This window comes from Salmo salar, chromosome 07 (assembly GCF_965601325.2).
Source record: "Salmo salar chromosome 07, fSalSal1, whole genome shotgun sequence".
NCBI classification, from domain to species: Eukaryota; Metazoa; Chordata; class Actinopteri; order Salmoniformes; family Salmonidae; genus Salmo; species Salmo salar.
In genome coordinates, this window is record NC_138297.1 from 10440504 (window position 1) to 10462617 (window position 22114).

Genomic DNA, 22114 nt, shown 5'->3' on the forward strand with positions numbered 1-22114 from the left:
TACTATAGTCAGCCAGGGCAACCTCCCATTCTAGCATTGTTTGTCCTAAATTGTGTTATCAACAGAGCAAAAGCTTAATTTAGAAAAAGTGGCCAATTGGAATTGACGCAAACATTTGCTCATTAAAGATGCATAGAGTTTCTATATGGTGGGAATCTTCAGAGAGTGTGTGTTTCCCATATGTTTGAACAGCCTGATAACTGACATACTGTCCCTGTGCAACACAGACATACCAATCACAGAGCTCGATAGCTCATTATTAATGCATTACAGTATTTTAACAGTAATAGCCTGTCAATATTGGAGACCTTGGATATTTGGTCCAATCAAATAGCTGTCAATAAAATAGTTGTTTTGATGATGTGCTGTAAGGGCGAGTCACCATGGAGAAGGTCAGTAAACAATGTGATGAAAATGTTAAATCATCCTCCTTTGAAAATAGGAAAATACTGTTTGAGGTTGAAGATAGACTTCAGAAACATTGGCTTGCTGATTTTCTGAGCCTGAATAAATGTCAACCTTCAAGATGATAAAATAACTGGTGTTACAGATAACACAAACAGATACCAATAACATTTTCTCATCCAGGTGATTTGATTGGCCGAGAGAATCACAAGGAACATTTTTGATTGGGCCAAACAAACAGTGACGGAGGCATCCGTGTGCTATAGTTGTGGGTCACCTGAACCAGAATCTGTGCATTATAGACCTCTCTAACGCCCAGAACGCTCCGATTCAAACTCCCATTCACCAGCTCTGCAAGCATTATAATGTCAAAATACTTTCATTGATCACCAAGCATGGAGTTTCGACATTATAACGCTTGCCGAGCTGGTCAATGGAAGTTTGAATCAGGGCTTTCTAGGCGTTAGCGAGATACTAATACTGATTCATGGGTCACCATAATCGGCTCAGATTCAGGAGCACAGTGTGATGATTCAGTGTGATGGTTCATGAGATTCCATTTGTTTCTTGGCTGAATGTGATTCACACTGGAGTTGACATTGTGAGACAAACAAAACACTGAGGTTACCAAACAATATGAACACCTTCCTAATATTGAGTTGCAACTCCCCCCCTCGTCTGGGCATGGACTCTAGCATTCCACAGGGATGCTGGCATATGTTGACTCCAGTGCTTCCCACAGTTGTGTCAAGTCAGCTGGATGTCCTTTGGGTGGTGGACCATTCTTGATACACACAGGAAACGGTTAAGCGTGAAAAAAACAGCAGCATTGCATTTCTTGACACAAACTGGCGAGCCTGTCACTTACTACCATACCCCGTTCAAAGGCAATTAAATATGTTGACACATTTTTTTATTTATTTCACCTTTATTTAACCAGATAGGCTCGTTGAGAACAAGTTCTCATCTACAACTGGCCAAGATAAAGCAAAGCAGTACGACACAAACAACAACACAGAGTTACACATGGAATAAACAAACATACAGTCAATAATTCAATAGAAACGTCTATATACAGTGTGTGCAAATGAGGTAGGATAAGGGAGGTAAGGCAATAAATAGGCCATAGTGGCGAAATAATTACAATGTAGCAATTAAACACTGGAATGATAGATGTGCAAAAGATGAGTGTGCAAGTAGAGATACTGGGGTGCAAAGGAGCAAAATAAATAAACAGTATGGGTCTTACTATCCAGGTCTGTACCCAAACAATTCGAACTTCTACTTTTAAAAATCCATCTTCCCAGAAACAAGTCTCTCACCATTGCAGCTTGCTATAGACCACCCTCTGCCCCCAGCTGTGCCCTGGACACCATATGTGAATTGATTAACCCCCATCTATCCTCAGAGCTCGTGCTGCTAGGTGACCTAAACTGTGACATGCTTTACACCCCAGCCATCCTACAATCTAAGCTTGATGCCCTCAATCTCACACAAATTGTCAATGAACCCACCAGGTACAACCCCAAATCCGTAAACACGGGCACCCTCATAGATATCATCCTAACCAACTTGCCCTCCAAATACACCTCTGCTGTTTTCAACCAAGATCTCAGCGATCACTGCCTCATTGCCTGCATCCGTAATGGGTCCGCGGTCAAATGACCACCCCTCATCACTGTCAAACGCTCCCTAAAACACTTCAGTGAGCAGGCCTTTCTAATCAACCTGGCCCGGGTATCCTGGAAGGATATTGACCTCATCCCGTCAGTAGAGGATGCCTGGTTATTCTTTAAAAGTGTCTTCCTCACAATCTTAAATAAGCATGCTCCATTCAAAAAATGTAGAACCAGGAACAGATATAGCCCTTGGTTCACTCCAGACCCGACTGCCCTTAACCAACACAAAAATATCCTGTTGCGTTCTGCATTAGCATCGAACAGCCCCCGTGATATGCAACTTTTCAGGGAAGTTACGAACAAATATACACAGGCAGTTAGGAAAGCTAAGGCTAGCTTTTCCAAGCAGACATTTGCATCCTGTAGCACCTCCTCCCAGATGCCCACTGCACTGAGGCTAGGAAACACTGTTACCACTGATAAATCCACTATAATTGAGAATTTCAATAAGCATTTTTCTACGGCTGGCCATGCTTTCCACCTGGCTACCCCTACCCCGGTCAACAGCCCTGCACCCCCCAAAGCAACTCGCCCAAACCTCCCCCACTTCTCCTTCACCCAAATCCAGATAGCTGATGTTCTGAAAGAGCTGCAATATCTGGACCCCTACAATCTGGACCCTCAATTTCTCAATTTTCTCAATATCTGGCTAGACAATCTGGACCCTCAATTTCTAAAATTATCTGCCGAAATTGTTGCAAGCCCTATTACTAGCCTGTTCAACCTCTCTTTCGTATCGTCTGAGATTCCCATAGATTGGAAAGCTGCCATGGTCATCCCCCTCTTCAAAGGGGGAGACACTCTAGACCCAAACTGCTACAGACCTATATCTATTCTACCCTGCCTTTCTAAGGTAGTTGGAGGTAGTTGGATGGGCTATTTACAGATGGGCTATGAACATGTAACCGATGTGAAATGGCGCGATGGGTAACGATGCTTCGTGGGGTGTCAGTTGTTGATGTGTGCAAGGGTCCCTGGTTCGAGCCCAGGTTGGGGCGAAGAGAGGGACGGAACCTACACTGTTACATACAGGTGCAGTGATCTGTAAGCTGCTCTGACAGCTGGTGCTTTAAAGTAGTGAGAGAGATATGAGTCTCCAGCTTCAGTTATTTTTGCAGTTCGTTCCAGTCATTGGCAGCAGAGAACTGGAAGGTAAGGCGGCCAAATGAAGAATTGGCTTTGGGGGTGACCAGTGAAATATACCCGCTGGAGCGTGTCCTACGGATGGTTGCTGCTATGGTGACCAGTGAGCTGAGATAAGGCGGGGCTTTACCGAGCAAAGACTTAGATAACCTGGAGCCAGTGGGTTTGGCGACGCATATGAAGCGAGGGCCAGCCAACGAGAGCATACAGGTCGCAGTGGTGGGTAGTATATGGGGCTTTGGTGACAAAATTGATGGCACTGTGATAGACTGCATCCAATTTGCTGAGTAGAGTGTTAGAGGCTATTTTGTAAATGACATACACAATTTACATTTACATGTACATTTTGAGGAGGAGGATTATTTGAAGAGGTAGGGTTTCAGATGTTTTCAGAAGATGGGCAGAGAAGAGCTTGGACTGGGCTGAGCGGGAGCTGCCCTTTCGTAGGGGTGGGAGGGCCAAGAGACCAGAGGTGGCAAAACGAAGTGCTCGTGTTGGGGTATAGGATTTGAGTATAGCCTGAAGGTAGGGAGGGGCAGTTCCTCTTGCTGCTCCGTAGGTAAGCACCATGGTCTTGTAGTGGATGTGACCTTTTACTGGACGCCAGTGGAGTGTGTGGAGGAGCAGGGACAGGGGAGAACTTGGGAAGGTTGAAAACCAGGTGGGCTGCAGCGTTCTGGATAAGTTGCAGGGGTTTGATGACACAAGCGGGGAGCCAAGCCAACAGAGTTACAGTTGTCCAGACGGATGAGGACAAGTGCCTGGATTAGGACCTGCACCGCTTCCTGTGTGTGGTAGGGTTGTACCCTATGAATGTTGTAGTGCATGAACCAGCAGTCACTGCTTTGATGTTTGCAGAGAATGACAGGGTGTTGTCCAGGGTCACGCTATGGTTCTCTGCACTCTGGGAGGGCAACACTGTGGAGTTGTCAACTGTGATGGAGAAGTCTTTGAGCGGGAAGGCCTTCTCCGGAAGGAAGAGTCTTGTTCGAGGTTGAGCTTGAGGTTGTGGGGCGACATCCAAGCTGAGATATCTGCCAAGGCTTCTGGGTAGTTCTGTGTGAGTGGGAGCAGTGGACTCAATAGGCTGAGTGCATGAGGAACAGATGTTATCAACATTCTTGACGACATCCACCTCTCAATTGTCTCAAACCTTAAAAATCCTTCTTTAACCTGTCTCCTCCCTTTGATCTACACTGATTGAAGTGGATTTAACAAGTGACATCAATAAGGGATCATAGCTTTCACCTGGATTCACCTGATCAGTCTATGTCACTGAAAGAGCAAGTGTTCCTAATGTTTTGTATCCTCAGTGTTTAATACACTTTCCTGTTGTTCTCTTGAATTTGGTTAAAAGGGCAGTGAATTTGCTGATACTTTGAGCTCTATCTGTGTGCAGACACACATTAGATTCTTTACCTTTTAGATATTATTCTGAACTGAAGACACGTGTAACCACATCTTGCATCTTATTAGTTGATAGTCATTTATTCTGCCTTACTCTGTAGACTCGCAAGCTGGCTATAACTATGGATATACATGTATGAACAATATCATTGATTCATATAAAACATGAAGTCAGATTGATGAATGTAGTTATATTATTATTCAAGATCATTTTTAACATCAACTGAAATCTTGCCCACTGTGTGTTGATGTGTCCACCAAGCTGCCCATGATAATCTATCAGGGATAATCGGGCCCCAAGAATAAACAATTGGATATTATCAATGATTTATATATACACTAGAGGGTCAGGGGATGCTGTTTTGAAGCCCCGTGCTTCCATCTTGGTACTCCCCCACCAGTGTAAACAAAATTTTGGAAGGTATAGAAATGCCTTTATTAAATAATGTCTACGTTTGCTTTTTCTCACGTTTATTCTATTACAGACACCTTAATGCATAGTTTAAAATGTATATTATGTGAGCTAAAAAAAACTTTGAGTATAATTTACTATTACTGTTACTGTCCTCACTATAACAAAAAATAACATCACATTTTGTCCTTGAAACATTTAATTGAAATACTGTAGAATTCCATTCATTCCTATGGAGGACTGCTTCTTCTGGGGAGTGACAATATGGCCGACCGGTGGCTTCAAAACCTTCATTGAACATTACATAGCATCCACAATCCAGGGTTTGTATGTATCATTGGATATCATCCACTTGAATTGGAGGCTTGAACAACACGACATCGGCTCACACAATTACCATTGTGAAAAACATTGCCAGAACTAGAATAGCAGCAGATGATGCTGGAGAGAGCTAGCAGGAAGCAGAATGGCCGGCTGAATAGGAAGGCCTGCAATCTTTTCACAAATGATCCCAAATTGCATTGATCATGGCAATTTTAGACCGGTGTTTGTAATTTTTACTTGATAATTTCCACTCCAGTGTGTTCCCTATGTACATAGAGGATCTGGCTTTTGGTTAGTCTCGCGTTGCCATAACTCCAAAATCACATCGTTCTCGACGAAGACTTTGGTTAACCCTTTGAAATATCTTGTGTATTAAAAACAGATATGTTTCTGCTCTGTGGAACAATAAAGCTTTGTACTGTGATGGATGTACTATATGTAGTGAAGCGATGTCAGAGTCTCCTTATTAGCGTTAAGACTCGTACATTTTACAATTAGCAATCAGCGATTTTGAGCTCATAATTCACATGAAGTCCTCCCGTATGGGAAATTATTTAAATGAATCTTATGCTCTATCTCAAAGCTTAGAAACAGACTCATATTTCCTATCAGAATGCACATCACACACACCCCTCTTTCCCAAAAGCGAAATGGTCTGATTAGCCACACAACTACAATACTCTGCTAATTATCACCTGAAAGACAAAGCAACTCCTGATAGGAGATCAGCACAGCCCCTAGGTGGGTTGGATGTACAGAGGGAGGGAGGGAGGGATATAAAAAAGAAGAGAGAGAGAGACAGACAGAGTAATAGTGAGGGAGAGGAAGGTGAGATGGCAGCAGATAGAGAGATAGAATGAGTGTGTGGAGCAAGAGAGGAAGGAAGGAAGGAAGGAAGAGGAAAGGAAGGAAGGGAAGGAAGGAAGGAAGGAAGGAAGGAAGGAAGGAAGGAAGGAAGGAAGGAAGGAAGGAAGGAAGGAAGGAAGGAAAAATAAAGAAAAATATGGAAAGAAGGAAGGAAGGAAGGAAAAAGAAAGAAAAATATGGAAAGAAGGAAGGAAGGAAGGAACGAAGGAAGGAAGGAAAAACAAATTAAAAAAATAAATTGCTTAGTTATGTTCTAGCCCTTTGATTGAGTTTCACACGCTGCTGTCTCTGAGCTACAGCTACATTTAACAGACAGTTCTCTTAAACACTTTGGCCAGTAGTCCTTTATTACAATGCAGTGAAACACTGCTCTCCTTAGTAATATCAAACCTCTATCCCAGTCACAGCTCACTGCGGAAGCATCCAGAAGAGACTAGCCTCTCCTCAGTAATATCAAACCTCTATCCCAGTCCCAGCTCACTGCGGAAGCATCCAGAAGAGACTAGCCTCGCCTCAGTAATATCAAACCTCTATCCCAGTCCCAACTCACTGGGGAAGCATCCAGAAGAGACTAGCCTCTCCTCATAAAACAGGCCTGGCTGTTTCACTGTCTGTTGCCACACTGTCTTGTTACACAGAAGATGAGATGGTGAGCTCACATAACTGGACATTAGGTATACTTCTATGGTAGTAGGCAATGTGTAGCGGTCTGAGTAGAATTGATTTATTCACAAAACCACTTTCTCTTATAAAGTTAGAATTCTTGTTTGTAACTTGGAAACTGTTTTTAGTTTAAAGCCCTACAGTAGTTTTCTCAACTCCATACAAATTAAGACATTCTCAAAGACTGTTAAGTGCCATTGTATTGATTGTTTGAGAAGTTTCCTCTGTGGACTAGTGCTTTAAGGAAGCACGTTGTTGAAGTCTATTTCTAAGGCCTGCTTATATATTTTGCGGGTTTTCTCATGTGGACCGGTTTCCTTTGGATGATTACACCGTCTAACAAACTGAACTGGTAAAATCGTTCCTTATTTAATTTCTTGTGGCTGGATGATTTGGATCATTCTCCTGTTTGTAGTTTTCTCACTGGACTTCTCACTGTGGTCTAAAGCTGACTATGACCTCATTAATATTTAACCTGCCTTGATTACCTGTTGGACTGGTTCGATACTGCATGTATAATTAAAATAGTGTTGCACCATCTAAACAATCATGGAGCAACTGGCCACAGATGTTTACCATAATGACTCCTGCCAATTTTAAATTGAACTTTTATTTTTATCAGGGAGTCATACTGAGACCAATGTCTCTTTTACAGATGAGCCCTGAATTACATAAATTACAGAAAATACACACATCAAAATATAAATACAAAATGCAAGCAGAAAGAAAAACACGGTCATAAAAAACAAACACATTCATCAATAACAAGGTCCTCAATCAGCTTTCTGAATTACCCTGAAGGCACCAGCACATCACATTCATCAGTAATAAGGTCCTCAATCAGCTTTCTGAATTACCCTGAAGGCACCAGAACATCACATTCATCAGTAATAAGGTCCTCAATCAGCTTTCTGAATTACCCTGAAGGCACCAGAACATCACATTCATCAGTAATAAGGTCCTCAATCAGCCGTCTGAATTACCCTGAAGGCACCAGAACATCACATTCATCAGTAATAAGGTCCTCAATCAGCTGTCTGAATTACCCTGAAGGCACCAGCACATCACATTCATCAGTAGTAAGGTCCTCAATCAGCTGTCTGAATTACCCTGAAGGCACCAGAACATCACATTCATCAGTAATAAGGTCCTCAATCAGCTTTCTGAATTACCCTGAAGGCACCAGAACATCACATTCATCAGTAGTAAGGTCCTCAATCAGCTGTCTGAATTACCCTGAAGGCACCAGAACATCACATTCATCAGTAATAAGGTCCTCAATCAGCTTTCTGAATTACCCTGAAGGCACCAGAACATCACATTTAAGAACATTGATTGTTCCACAAATAAGGTGCAAAAAAATGTTAAGCTAATTTACCTAACTCAGTACAGACCAAAAATAATTTCCAGTGTTGACCATCCCTGAGACTGGGGGTGGTGACTCGTATGTCTAAAGTTTAGTAATGATGTTGGGGACAGTGGGGCTTTCCGTAAACATCACAGAGGGCCAAGCAACTTCCTGGTAGAGAATGCAGTGATGACATCACAGAGGGCCAACCAACTTTCTGGTAGAGAATGCAGTGATGACATCACAAAGGGCTAACCAACGTTCTGGTAGAGAATGCAGTGATGACATCACAGAGGGCCAACCAACTTTCTGGTAGAGAATGCAGTGATGACATCACAAAGGGCTAACCAACTTTCTGGTAGAGAATGCAGTGATGACATCACAGAGGGCTAACCAACTTCCTGGTAGAGAATGCAGTGATGACATTACAGAGGGCCAACCAACTTCCTGGTAGAGAATGCAGTGATGACATCACAGAGGGCTAACCAACTTCCTGGTAGAGAATGCAGTGATGAGTACTAAAACGGTCACCAGTAATGAAGTGATAAACTACATCTAACGGCTTTAATGAAGTGGCAACTGCGTTCATATAGATGATGTCGCCATAGTCTAGGACCAATAGGAACATCGACTGAATTATCTGCTTTCAATTTTCAACGAGGGGCAGGACCTATTTCTATAGAAGAAGCCCATTTTTATTCTCAGCTTCTTAACTAACTCATCAATATGTTTTTTAAAAGACAGCTTTTCATCTATTCAAGATGCACAGATATTTTTGTAGCAGGGACACGATCAATGTGGACACCATCCATGCGTAAATCATCAAAGATATCTTTGTGCGCTCTAGAGATCAACATAAAGGTAGTTTTTAACAGTAGTTAGTAGCCTGGTGGACACAGCCTTACCATTTGTTTTCCTTTGAATACAATGTTGAACACAATGACCAGGCTACCACAGATGTGTAGGCTACAATGAAGGTAGTTCTCGTCAACCCAAGGCCCCATTCCCAGCCCTTCCAAACCCTCCCCACCCCTCAATAGCCCTTTCCAGCCCTCCACAGTCCTCCCCAGCCCCCTACGGCTCTCCATTGAAGCACAACTGGGAAGGAAAGTTTGTACGTCGGCTGGAAGCTGTGTTATTCATAACACAGTCATGTGCAACTGTGCTAAAACTGTGTATATTTTGTAAAAAAATTAAATAAATCTTGATGATTTGAAAAATTCCAAAGGTTTCCAAAACCGTATTGACAATTCTGAACTTTTAGAAAGAGCGCGGGGGTTCTTAACATGTTCCCTGAAGGTTTGCGAATGGACTGTAAGGCACTAGAATTGGCACAACAATGAGGGGCACAACATTGCATCGTCCCCTCTGTCTCAAAAATAATTTACAATACTTGATTTGTGAGTTTATCTATGAATATGCCATGTCTGACAGTGTATCCGTCTGATTCTTAATCTAGTCGTCAATTGGGGTGTCCAATTCTCCGCCAGGCCCTCTCAATTTCATATGATAAAAAAAGTAAGATTCCTATTCATCCCTTCATCAATTCTCTCTCCCCTACTGTACGGTAGAGAAAGGAAAGGAGACTTCGTTATCTTGGTTCAAAACTCTCTCCTCTTTCTTTCCTGTCCTTTACCCATCCACTGTTGCCTCCTCTTTCCTCCCTATGGTATCCTATCCATTTAGCCTCCTTTAATTGCTCCCACCATTTTCTAAAACGTATTATAACCAATTACGGCGACGATGATACATTAGTGACAGAGTCGATTTGATTTTGGGAAATGGATTCAGTCGGTCATTCTGGGGCTCATGCAGCGATTTTTTCCAACCGTCTGGGATTCCTATTGATCCAGCTCTAACTTTGAGCATTCTACAATTTCTTTATTTTCAATATTTAAAAGTTATTCAATCCAAACTTCCTCCTCCTTCTCCCAGTCAAAATGTTCCCCTCTCTCTCTCTCTCTCTCTCTCTCTCTCTGTCCTCGAATTAATCAATTTCTCTCTTAACGAGATTCCTTCTCTCTTTCAGGCTTAATTAACATTTGTATGTGGTTGTTTGTGTCGACTTGCTATCCATGTCATAAATAAACTATAGAGACTGGTTTCTGCTTTTCTCCTCGTTTGGTTTCAAGTCTCATTTATTTATTCGCTCCATATTCATTCCCAGTCAGAAGCATAGCGACGTTTGTGTTTGGGGTAGACCGCCTAATGAATAGAGGAATGCAAATGGAGGTAAAACACTGATTTATCAGGCTGATTGTAATGGATGGTGCTCTGGGTTCATTAATAGCAAATGAGGGAAGTCTTGTTGATGTCTCACGGCCATCTTCTATGTGTGGGATTGGGGTCTCAGAGTCTGAGAAAAGCTGTGCTTGTTGTTTTTAGAGTCTGTCGATTGTTATTAGCAAATGCATACTAGTGTATTTTAATTATACATGACTGCTCATTTTGTTTTAGGATTCTAAGGGTATAGTATGTTTCCCTATTTTCTCCCACTGTACCTTCTCTGGTGTGTGTCTGAATTGGAGTATCTTCAGCACGTCACACCTGTGAGGTCCTGTAGAATCAGATCACAACCCTGCAGATTACCACAGGGCGTCCCGGAGCCCTGCAACACTCCCACATAGACACCAACAGTTATAACTCTCTCTCTCTCTCCCTCTATCTCTCTATCTCTCTCTCTATCTCTCTCTCTCTCTCTCTCCCAGTCTCCTCTCCTCTTTGTGTCTCTTGTGTAACTGTTCCTCACTTCACCATCCCTGCCTTCCTCATCCCCTCTTGTTCTATCTTTTTTTATTACTACCTCTTTCTCTGCTCTGTTGTTGGGCTTGCTGCCAACCATTTCTCTCCTCATTCCAGTTCTTTTCCATCCATCCCTCTATCCATGACACTCTCTGTACCAGGCCAAGAAAGAAAGCCAATGGAACAATGGAGAGAAAAAAAAGGAAGAGATTCAAAGAGGAGAAGCAGTTGTCTGCTGAGCCGTCTGTAACAGAAGACCAATCAGTGAGATTAGTACATTGTGCTGTGTTGAGAAAATGACTGTCTAATTAGCATGTACTGAACCAGACTGTAGTTTATAAAGACAGTAGAAGAAGAAAAGAGGACAAGGAGGAAGCGAGTGGAGTACTGTTGGGCTGTACCCAGATGTTACCGGGTTTATGGTACTACCGGCGGGTACACACAATGAAAAATAATAACAGGTGAAATGAAGAACGCAATCTGATTCATCTGTTACATAGTGCACGAGCTGACTGCATATATTTATTTAATAAGTACAAAATATTAACATTTACAACAACAACAACAACAAAAAAAATAGATTTTGACAGTACTGAAAACTATACCATGGTTATTTGGAAATAGCATGGTATATGGTATATACGCTATACTGCCCAACCCTAATGTAAAGAGGTTGAGAAATGTCATTTTCAAGGATGAGACCTTTGCAGTGGTTCTATGGCTCTTGTTTCATGCGGTACATAACTGTTTTCTGAACCTTCATACCAAACAGTACCAAGGTAAAACATGCATTACAGTATATCAGATGAATCAAGGGTTTCTAGTTCAGGCTTGATTGAGATTAAACTTGCCTGTGTTGATTACAAGGTTTTTTTTTTTAAGTCTCAGTGTAGGAGAGTAATGCTGATCTATGATCAGTTTAGCCTTTTAGATTATAATGAATGGACATGGGGAACTGATCCTAGATCAGAACTCTTACAATGAGATACTTTATGAATATGGGCCAAACAACCAGAACAGCATCTAAAAAACACATATATCGCTATTTCATTTCTTCTCTTCAGGATAGGATTGACAAATAATTTAATTTGAAATATCAGGTAGTGATAATAACTACACTGTCATCAGCTTTGTGAGACATTCTTTTGGCTAACATCTATATTTTCTCATTCACAGCAATTAGATAACGTGTCAATACAATTCCATTTCATCCCCCCACGTGATTTAGTTCCGCAGACAAAACAATACACACCGAGCACAATGGAAGGAAGCAACACAATATTGAACAATAGAACTAACTGGAAAAATACTTCTGAAAAGGGTGAATTTGTATTGACTGTATGAAAGTCTGCTACAGATAAAGGGATTTGTTTCACTTTTACCGTCTTCACTTTTCTTCTTTTCTGCACAGACAGTAAACTTCTTTCTAAGTTTATTAATTATTTTACTGCGACAAGAGAAAAAAAAACAAGGTAGTGCTTGTTGAAATCTTTGGAAGAAGAAACCAAAAGACAAAGAGAAAGTCTTCCACAGACTTGAAGGATTTCAAGTGGGAGATGAGAAAACAATATACTTTCATCAGACAGTGCCGTTATGTGTTTGGAAAAGAGAGAGATTAAGTTCATTTTGCAATGGAGGGTTTCCTTTTGTATGATGCGCCAGCTCTTGACAAATGTAATCTGAATCTTTATCTGCCCAATGTGAGAGAGTTGCTCCCATAGTTTAAATGTTGAGGCTGAACATCCCACTGAGGTACCCGCTGGGCACAGACCCGCTGGGCACAGACCCGCTGGGCACAGTTCAACGTCTAGCTTAGATTTACATTTTGGTGAGTTATCAACCAACGTGAATTCAACGTGAAATAATATTTTTTTTAAATCACCCAGTCATTGAATTTAGGATCGGTGTTCCGCTAGCGAGACAACTTCCAGTGAAACTGGAAAGAGCGCAATTCAAATAAATAATCATACATTTTATGGATTTTAAACATTTACAGATGAAGTCGTTTACATACACTTTAGCCAAATACATTTTAACTCAGTATCACAATTTCTGATATTAAATCCTAGTAAAACTTCCCTGTCTTAGGTCAGTTTGGATCACCACTTTATTTTAAGAATGTGAAATGTCAGAATAATATTAGAGAGAATGATTTATTTCAGCTTTTTTTTATTTCAGCTTTCATCACATTCCCAGTGGGTCAGAAGATTGCATACAATCAATTAGTATTTGGTAGCATTGCCTTTAAATTGCTTAATTTGGGTCAAACGTTTCGGGTAGCCTTCCACAAGCTTCCCACAATAAGTTGGGTGAAATTTGGCCCATTCCTCCTGACAGAGCTGGTGTAACGGAGTCAGGTTTGTAGGCCTCCATGCTCGCACACACTTTTTCAGTTCTGCCCACACATTTTCTATAGGATTGAGGTCAGGGCTTTGTGATGGCCACTCCAATACCTCGACTTTGTTGTCCTTAAGCCATTTTGCCACAACTTTGGAAGTATGCTTGGGGTCAATGTCCATTTGGAAGACCCATTTGCGACCAAAGCTTTAACTTCCTGATTGATGTCTTGAGATGTTGCTTCAATATATCCACATAATTGTCCTACCTCATGATGCCATCTATTTTGTGATGTGCACCAGTCCCTCCTGCAGCAAAGCACCCCCACAACATGATGCTGCCACCCCCGTGCTTCACGGTTGGGATGGTGTTCTTTGGCTTGCAAGCCTCCCCCATTTTTCCTCCAAACATAACGATGGTAATTATGGCCAAACAATTCTATTTTTGTTTCATCAGACGAGAGGACATTTCCCCAAAAAGTACGATCTTTGTCCTCATGTGCATTTGCAAACCGTGTTGCTGTGGATATGGATACTTTTGTACCTGTTTCCTCCACCATCTTCACAAGGTTCTTTGCTGTTGTTCTGGGATTGATTTTCACCGGCACAGGTTTCATAAATTCACATATAACGATTAAATATTCACTTACTTTTTGAAAATCTTCCTCTGATTTGTAATCCAAAGGGTCCCAGCTATAACATGTAGTGTTGTTTTATTAGATAAAATCCTTCTTTATATCCCAAATAGTCAGTTTAGTTGGCGCCATCGATTAGAGTAATCCACCTGTTCAACCCAAAAATCTACCCCTAAACCTTGTTTCATCAAGTCAAAATATGTTTCTCTTTACTCCTCATATACCCTAAAATGTAACCAAACTATAATATTTCTTATGGAAAGAAGTATGTTCAATAGGGAACCAATTTTAGCAGCTGCGTAATTTCTTCATGCGCGAGCAAACACGATTTTCCAAGACTGTGTCCTTCTGCTCAAACTGATATATCTTATTTGTTTTTGAATTTACAAGCCTGAAACCTTGAACATAGACTGCTGACACCCTGTGGAAGCCATAGGATTTGCATCCAGGGAGCTAATTTTCAATATGACCTTTCTCTTGCATTTCTAAGAGGATGGTCTCTCAACAACAAAAGAATGTCTCCTACCATATCTATTGTGTTATATTCTCCTACATTATTTTAACATTTCTACAAACTTCAAAGTGTTTTCTTTCCAATTGTACCAATTATATGCATATCCTAGCTTCAGGGCCTGAGCTACAGGCAGTTTACTTTGGGCACGTCATTCAGACAGGAAGTGGAGAAAAAAGTGGCCTAGCCCTAAGAAGTTAAAAGTTGGGTGAGAAAAAGACAAAATTACCTTACGTTGATGATTTTTTTTCAAGTCCAATTAGTTTCCCACTTAATTCAACGTCATCACATGTATTTTTTGGGGTGGAAATTATGTGGAAACAACGTTGATTCAACACATTTTTTTCCCAGTGGGATGATTTTACTGAGGTAAACAGAATTCTCATAGAAACACCCCACTTTATTGTTACCATTGTATTAAATAAAGGTAAAAAAAAAATCTCATTCAAAATTAATTCCCAGGAAATCACACCAACACAACCTCCCAAAAGTTACTCCTCACCTTACAACATCATATTTTAACTTATTTTTTTCATCTATACAAAACAGTTTTCAAATTGTGTTCAAAAACCATCCCGCCTCTCATAAACTGTGACTGCGCCTTTGAATCTAATAGATTGTACTAGAATATGACCAGTATGAGGAAGCAAAAACGTATACCACACTGGCACCGAACACTACGTTAGACATACAGCTACAGAGATGTGTTGCTTGTCTGTCCAATAGACACACAGCTACAGAGATGTGTTGCTTGTCTGTCCGATAGACATACAGCTACAGAGATGTGTTGCTTCTCTGTCCGATAGACATACAGCTACAGAGATGTGTTGCTTGTCTGTCCGATAGACATACAGCTACAGAGATGTGTTGCTTCTCTGTCCGATAGACATACAGCTACAGAGATGTGTTGCTTCTCTGTCCGATAGACACACAGCTACAGAGATGTGTTGCTTGTCTGTCCGATAGACATACAGCTACAGAGATGTGTTGCTTGTCTGTCCGATAGACACACAGCTACAGAGATGTGTTGCTTGTCTGTCCGATAGACATACAGCTACAGAGATGTGTTGCTTGTCTGTCCGATAGACATACAGCTACAGAGATGTGTTGCTTCTCTGTCCGATAGACATACAGCTACAGAGATGTGTTGCTTCTCTGTCCGATAGACACACAGCTACAGAGGTGTGTTGCTTGTCTGTCCGATAGACATACAGCTACAGAGATGTGTTGCTTGTCTGTTTCATTGTGTTTACCACAGCATTACATTCTATCTCTATGGTGTTTATGCTGCTTGGCGATTGGCCGCTGTGATGTGTGACCATGTGGAACCTTAACTCTGGCCTGGCGGTGTTGTGTGTGCTGTCGACTCCGATGTGTGCAGAACACTGACGAGTCACAGATCACTTCCCCTTAGGGAGGAAGTGGTGGGGATGGAGTGTGTGGTTGCGTGTGTGTGTGTGTGTGTGTGTGTGTGTGGTTGTGTGTGTGTCGCTTGGAGGAGGCAGTTATGTCGCTTTTCACATGTATGCAGTTTTGTGGCTGACAACAATCGCGTGGCAATGCTATCTGGGCATCAGTGCTGCTTTGTGTGTGTTTGTTGGTGTTGTGTGCTCACGTGCACTTGTGCATTCGGTGTGTGTGTGTGTGTGTGTGTGTGTGTGTGTGTGTGTGTGTGTGTGTGTGTGTGTGTGTGTGTGTGTGTGTGTGTGTGTGTGTGTGTGTGTGTGTGTGTGTGTGTGTTTGTGTGTGTGTGTGTGAAATGTGCCACCTTGGGCCATGTTCACTTCTGGATATCGCTACCATGTCGTTAGCTGTTAGGGTTGCTGTGCCAGTCACAGTCGAGGCTGTGTCATTTAGTTATTTAACTTGTTCATCCTTCATTTCCATTTAGGATTCTGTCACTCTCTACGACCTGACGTGTGTCAGTCTGAGTTATGATCATACTACCAACTAGGACCAGTAACATCATCTGATGGATTATTTATGTGACAACATAGTGCATTTTAGGACACGTGTAATTGGCTGTATGTCTGACCCTGTAATGTGTGTCTCTCTCTGTACTTCCTACACCACAAGCGAGAAAAGCGCGGTAGTGTCCGTGTTAACCATTCACTTGTCACGCCTCAACGCTGTGTCAAAATCCACCCGAATCGAATTGAAATTATGTGTGTGCATGTGTGCGTGTGCGTGCGTGTGTGTGTGTGTGTGTGTGTGGTGTGTGTGTGTGTGTGTGTGTGTGCAGCCCTGTTACTTAACGATCAGACAACAGAGAGAGTCTGAGCCCAGTTCCAGATGATATGCTGGAACCTAATATTTGCATAACTGTGTCAGATAAGGGGAGCCATTATAGCGTGGCACAGTCATAACCACAGGCATGCAGAGAGCAAAGCATTACGGGACTGATTGGGGAAGGCCAGCTGTGATTTCAGTAAAGATGGAGACGAGATGGAGGAAATGGAGAGATGAGGGAACGGAGAGATGAGATGACAGCGAGATTAGAGAACAGAGAGATGAGATGACAGAGAGATGAGACAACAGAAGAGAACAGAGAGATGAGATGACAGAGAGATGAGAGAACAGAGAGATGAGATGACAGAGAGATGAGAGAACAGACAGATGAGATGACAGAGAGATGAAAGAACAGAGAGATGAGAGAACAGACAGATGAGATGACAGAGAGATGAAAGAACAGACAGATGAGATGACAGAGAGATGAGAGAACAGACAGATGAGATGACAGAGAGATGAAAGAACAGACAGATGAGATGACAGAGAGATGAGAGAACAGACAGATGAGATGACAGAGAGATGAAAGAACAGACAGATGAGAGAACAGAGAGATGAGAGAACAGACAGATGAGATGACAGAGAGATGAGAGAACAGACAGATGAGATGACAGAGAGATGAGAGAACAGACAGATGAGATGACAGAGAGATGAAAGAACAGACAGATGAGAGAACAGAGAGATGAGAGAACAGACAGATGAGATGACAGAGAGATGAGAGAACAGACAGATGAGATGACAGAGAGATGAGAGAACAGACAGATGAGATGACAGAGAGATGAAAGAACAGACAGATGAGATGACAGAGAGATGAGAGAACAGACAGATGAGATGACAGAGAGATGAGAGAACAGACAGATGAGATGACAGAGAGATGAGATGGCAGAGAGATGAGACAACAGAAGAGAACAGAGAGATGAGATGACAGAGAGATGAGATGAGAGAACAGAAGAGAACAAAGAGAACAAAGAGATGAGATGAGCAAACAGAGAGATGAGATGACAGAGAGATGAGATGACAGAGAGATGAGAGAACAGAGATGAAAGAACAGAAGAGAACAGAGAGATGAGGTGAGAGTGAGATGAGAGAACAGAGAGATGAGATGACAGAGAGATGAGAGATGAGAGACAGATAGATGGAGTATTGGGGTAGGGGGAGGCAACTGTGTCAAATACAATCTCAGCACATTGCCACTTATTATGGAATACATTTATGATACTAGTATTTGATGTGTTTCTACAATTATGGAATAGAAAGCATTTGGAAAAGCTCAACCCTGATATGCATATTGACAGTGTTAGTGTGCTACATTTTATTTAATATATGTAAACCTTGGGTATGACATGACTTGGTTGCAAATGGTTACGTAACTGTACTTCAAGCAAACTGTCTTTAAAGATTTTGATTGTCCGTTTGCACAAAGTTTTAAGTCTCTCAGTCACAGAGGGGATGTCATAGGAAGTATTTAAGATGAGGCGTCATTGTGGTTGTCGCCTGGCACTTTTAGTATGCAAGCCTGAACATGAGTCTGTCTAGACAGTGCTAGACAGCTGTCTCACTCTCAAAAACCTTCTATCCTTTTCATCTTCAGCATCCACTTTCCAATAACGTACCTAAAGATGCATGTGCCTGTTTTAACAATCACTGGAAGACAAAAAGCTAATATAAACACATGTAAACACACACACACACACGCACACACATGCACACACGCACGTACGCGCGCACATACACACACACCCACTTGCAAACTGACATGCAGATAAGGTTAAAACGGTTGGATTTCAGTCTTGAGTATTTCGAGAGGCGTGAGTGTCACTCAGAAGACAGTTGTGTAAAGATATCCCAAGATAACACTGGTAACCAGTATCACTCCACCCTCCTCACCATGGTAACCAGTATCACTCCACCCTCCTCACCATGATAACCAGTATCACTCCACCCTCCTCACCATGATAACCAGTATCACTCCACCCTCCTCACCATGGTAACCAGTATCACTCCACCCTCCTCACCATGGTAACTAGTCTCAATCCACCCTCCTCACCATGGTAACCAGTCTCAATCCACCCCCCTCACCATGGTAACCAGTCTCAATCCACCCTCCTCACCATGGTGACCAGTGTCTCCACCCTCCTCACCTTGACAACCAGTATCACTCCACCCTCCTCACTATGATAACCAGTATCACTCCACCCTCCTCACCATGATAACCAGTATCACTCCACCCTCCTCACCATGGTAACCAGTCTCAATCCACCCTCCTCACCATGGTAACCAGTGTCTCCACCCTCCTCACCTTGACAACCAGTATCACTCCACCCTCCTCACCATGGTAACTAGTCTCAATCCACCCTCCTCACCATGGTAACCAGTCTCAATCCACCCCCCTCACCATGGTAACCAGTCTCAATCCACCCTCCTCACCAAGGTAACCAGTGTCTCACTCCACCCTCCTCACCTTGACAACCAGTGTCTCCACCCTCCTCACCTTGACAACCAGTGTCTCCACCCTCCTCACCTTGACAACCAGTGTCTCCACCGTCCTCACCTTGACAACCAGTGTCTCCACCCTCCTCACCTTGACAACCAGTGTCTCCACCCTCCTCACCTTGACAACCAGTGTCTCCACCCTCCTCACCTTGACAACCAGTGTCTCCACCCTCCTCACCTTGACAACCAGTGTCTCCACCCTCCTCACCTTGACAACCAGTGTCTCCACCGTCCTCACCTTGACAACCAGTGTCTCCACCCTCCTCACCTTGACAACCAGTGTCTCCACCCTCCTCACCTTGACAACCAGTGTCTCCACCCTCCTCACCTTGACAACCAGTGTCTCCACCCTCCTCACCTTGACAACCAGTGTCTCCACCCTCCTCACCTTGACAACCAGTGTCTCCACCCTCCTCACCTTGACAACCAGTGTCTCCACCCTCCTCACCTTGACAACCAGTGTCTCCACCCTCCTCACCTTGACAACCAGTGTCTCCACCCTCCTCACCTTGACAACCAGTGTCTCCACCCTCTTCCCCTTGACAACCGGTGTCTCAATGTCTTGTTTCTATTTCTAGTTCTCCCTCTACAATTCATTCTCCCTTTCATTCTCTCTCTCTGTCTCTTTCATTCTCCCTTTCATTCTCTCTCTCTGTCTCTTTCATTCTCCCTTTCATTCTCTCTCTCTGTCTCTTTCATTCTCCCTTTCATTCTCTCTCTCTGTCTCTTTCATTCTCCCTTTCATTCTCTCTCTCTGTCTCTTTCATTCTCCCTTTCATTCTCTCTCTCTGTCTCTTTCATTCTCCCTTTCATTCTCTCTCTCTGTCTCTTTCATTCTCCCTTTCATTCTCTCTCTCTGTCTCTTTCATTCTCTCTTTCATTCTCTCTCTCTGTCTCTTTCATTCTCCCTTTCATTCTCTCTCTCTGTCTCTTTCATTCTCCCTTTCATTCTCTCTCTCTGTCTCTTTCATTCTCCCTTTCATTCTCTCTCTCTGTCTCTTTCATTCTCCCTTTCATTCTCTCTCTCTGTCTCTTTCATTCTCTCTTTCATTCTCTCTCTCTGTCTCTTTCATTCTCCCTTTCATTCTCTCTCTCTGTCTCTTTCATTCTCCCTTTCATTCTCTCTCTCTGTCTCTTTCATTCTCCCTTTCATTCTTTCTCTCTGTCTCTTTCATTCTCTCTTTCATTCTCTCTCTCTGTCTCTTTCATTCTCCCTTTCATTCTCTCTCTCAGTCTCTTTCATTCTCCCTTTCATTCTCTCTCTCTGTCTCTTTCATTCTCCCTTTCATTCTTTCTCTCTGTCTCTTTCATTCTCTCTTTCATTCTCTCTCTCTGTCTCTTTCATTCTCCCTTTCATTCTCTCTCTCAGTCTCTTTCATTCTCCCTTTCATTCTCTCTCTCTGTCTCTTTCATTCTCTCTTTCATTCTCTCTCTCTGTCTCTCTCCCTCTCATTCTCTCCCTCTCAGTCTCTCTCCCTCTCATTCTCTCCCTCTCTCTCTGTCTCTCTCTCTCTCTCTCTCTCTCCCTCTCTCTCTTTCTCTCTTTCATTCTCTCTCTCGGTCTCTCTTCCTTTCATTCTCTCCCTCTCTCTCTGTCTCTCTCCCTCTCTCCCTTTCCCTCTCCATCTCCCTCTCCCTCTCTCTCGCTCCCCCTCTCTCCCTCTCCCTCTCTCTCGCCCTCTCCCTCTCCACCTCTTTCTCCCTCCCTCTCTCTCTCCCTCTCTCTCTCTCCCCCTCTCTCTCTTTCTCTGTCTCTTTCTCTCATTGTTTTTCATATTAACCCAATGATACCAGTTTTTCCACTACTGCCCTACTCCTATCACACTCTCATCACAGGCAGAAAAACGAAACACAGAGGACAGGGGACAAACAATAATTAAAGAGACAAAATTGGTCTCTTTTATTGAGAAGAAAAACAGCTCGATGAAAGGTTCTCTGATGGGCTCTTTCAAGTGGGACACAAGACAACGTTAAAACAACTTGCCTTTCCAGGCATTATGCGAATATATCAACACTATTTAAAGATGTGTCTGAAAAACATTTTGTTTAATAAATGGGTTTGGGTTTTTTAGTTCATTTTGTTTAATAAATGAACTGGATTGTTTTTTAAATCAGTTTTAAATGTTTAATGCTCTTTTCTCTCCAAACAATCAAAGTGAATTTGTGAAGGGATTAGGTTGTGGTGGTCGACATGAACAAGGCCTATATTTGGAGAGGAGAGAAAGGGGGATAGAGAGGGAGGGAGAGGGGAGATGGGGAGATGGGGAGAGAGAGGGGGAGAGTGGGGGAGAGAGAGGGGAGATGGGGAGAGAGAGGGGGATAGTGGGGGAGAGAGAGGGGAGATGGGGAGAGAGAGGGGGATAGTGGGGGAGAGAGAGGGGAGATGGGGAGAGAGAGGGGGATAGTGGGGGGTCCGTGGGGTAGACGAGGCAGTAATCAGATAATTAGAAAATTAAATTAAAATGGACAGATACAGGCCACTAGCTCTGGGGCTGTGTTTAGACTATTTTTCTCCCTCCCTCCCTCCCTCCTCTCTCTCTGTCGCTCTCTCTATCTATCTCTCTTTCTCTCTCTGATTCTATATATCGCTGTTTCTGCCTCCAGTTTCTCTTTCTCTCTCTCGATCCTGTTTCTATCTTGCCCCTGTCTCTCTGTTTCTCTCTCTGTTTCTCTCTCTCGCTGTCTCTCTCTCTCCCCCCCCCTCTCTCTCTGTTTCTCTCACTCTTCATTTTCTCACTATCTATCTATCTATCTATCTATCTATCTATCTATCTATCTATCTATCTATCTATCTATCTATCTATCTATCTATCTATCTATCTATCTATCTATCTATCTATCTATCTATCTATCTATCTATCTA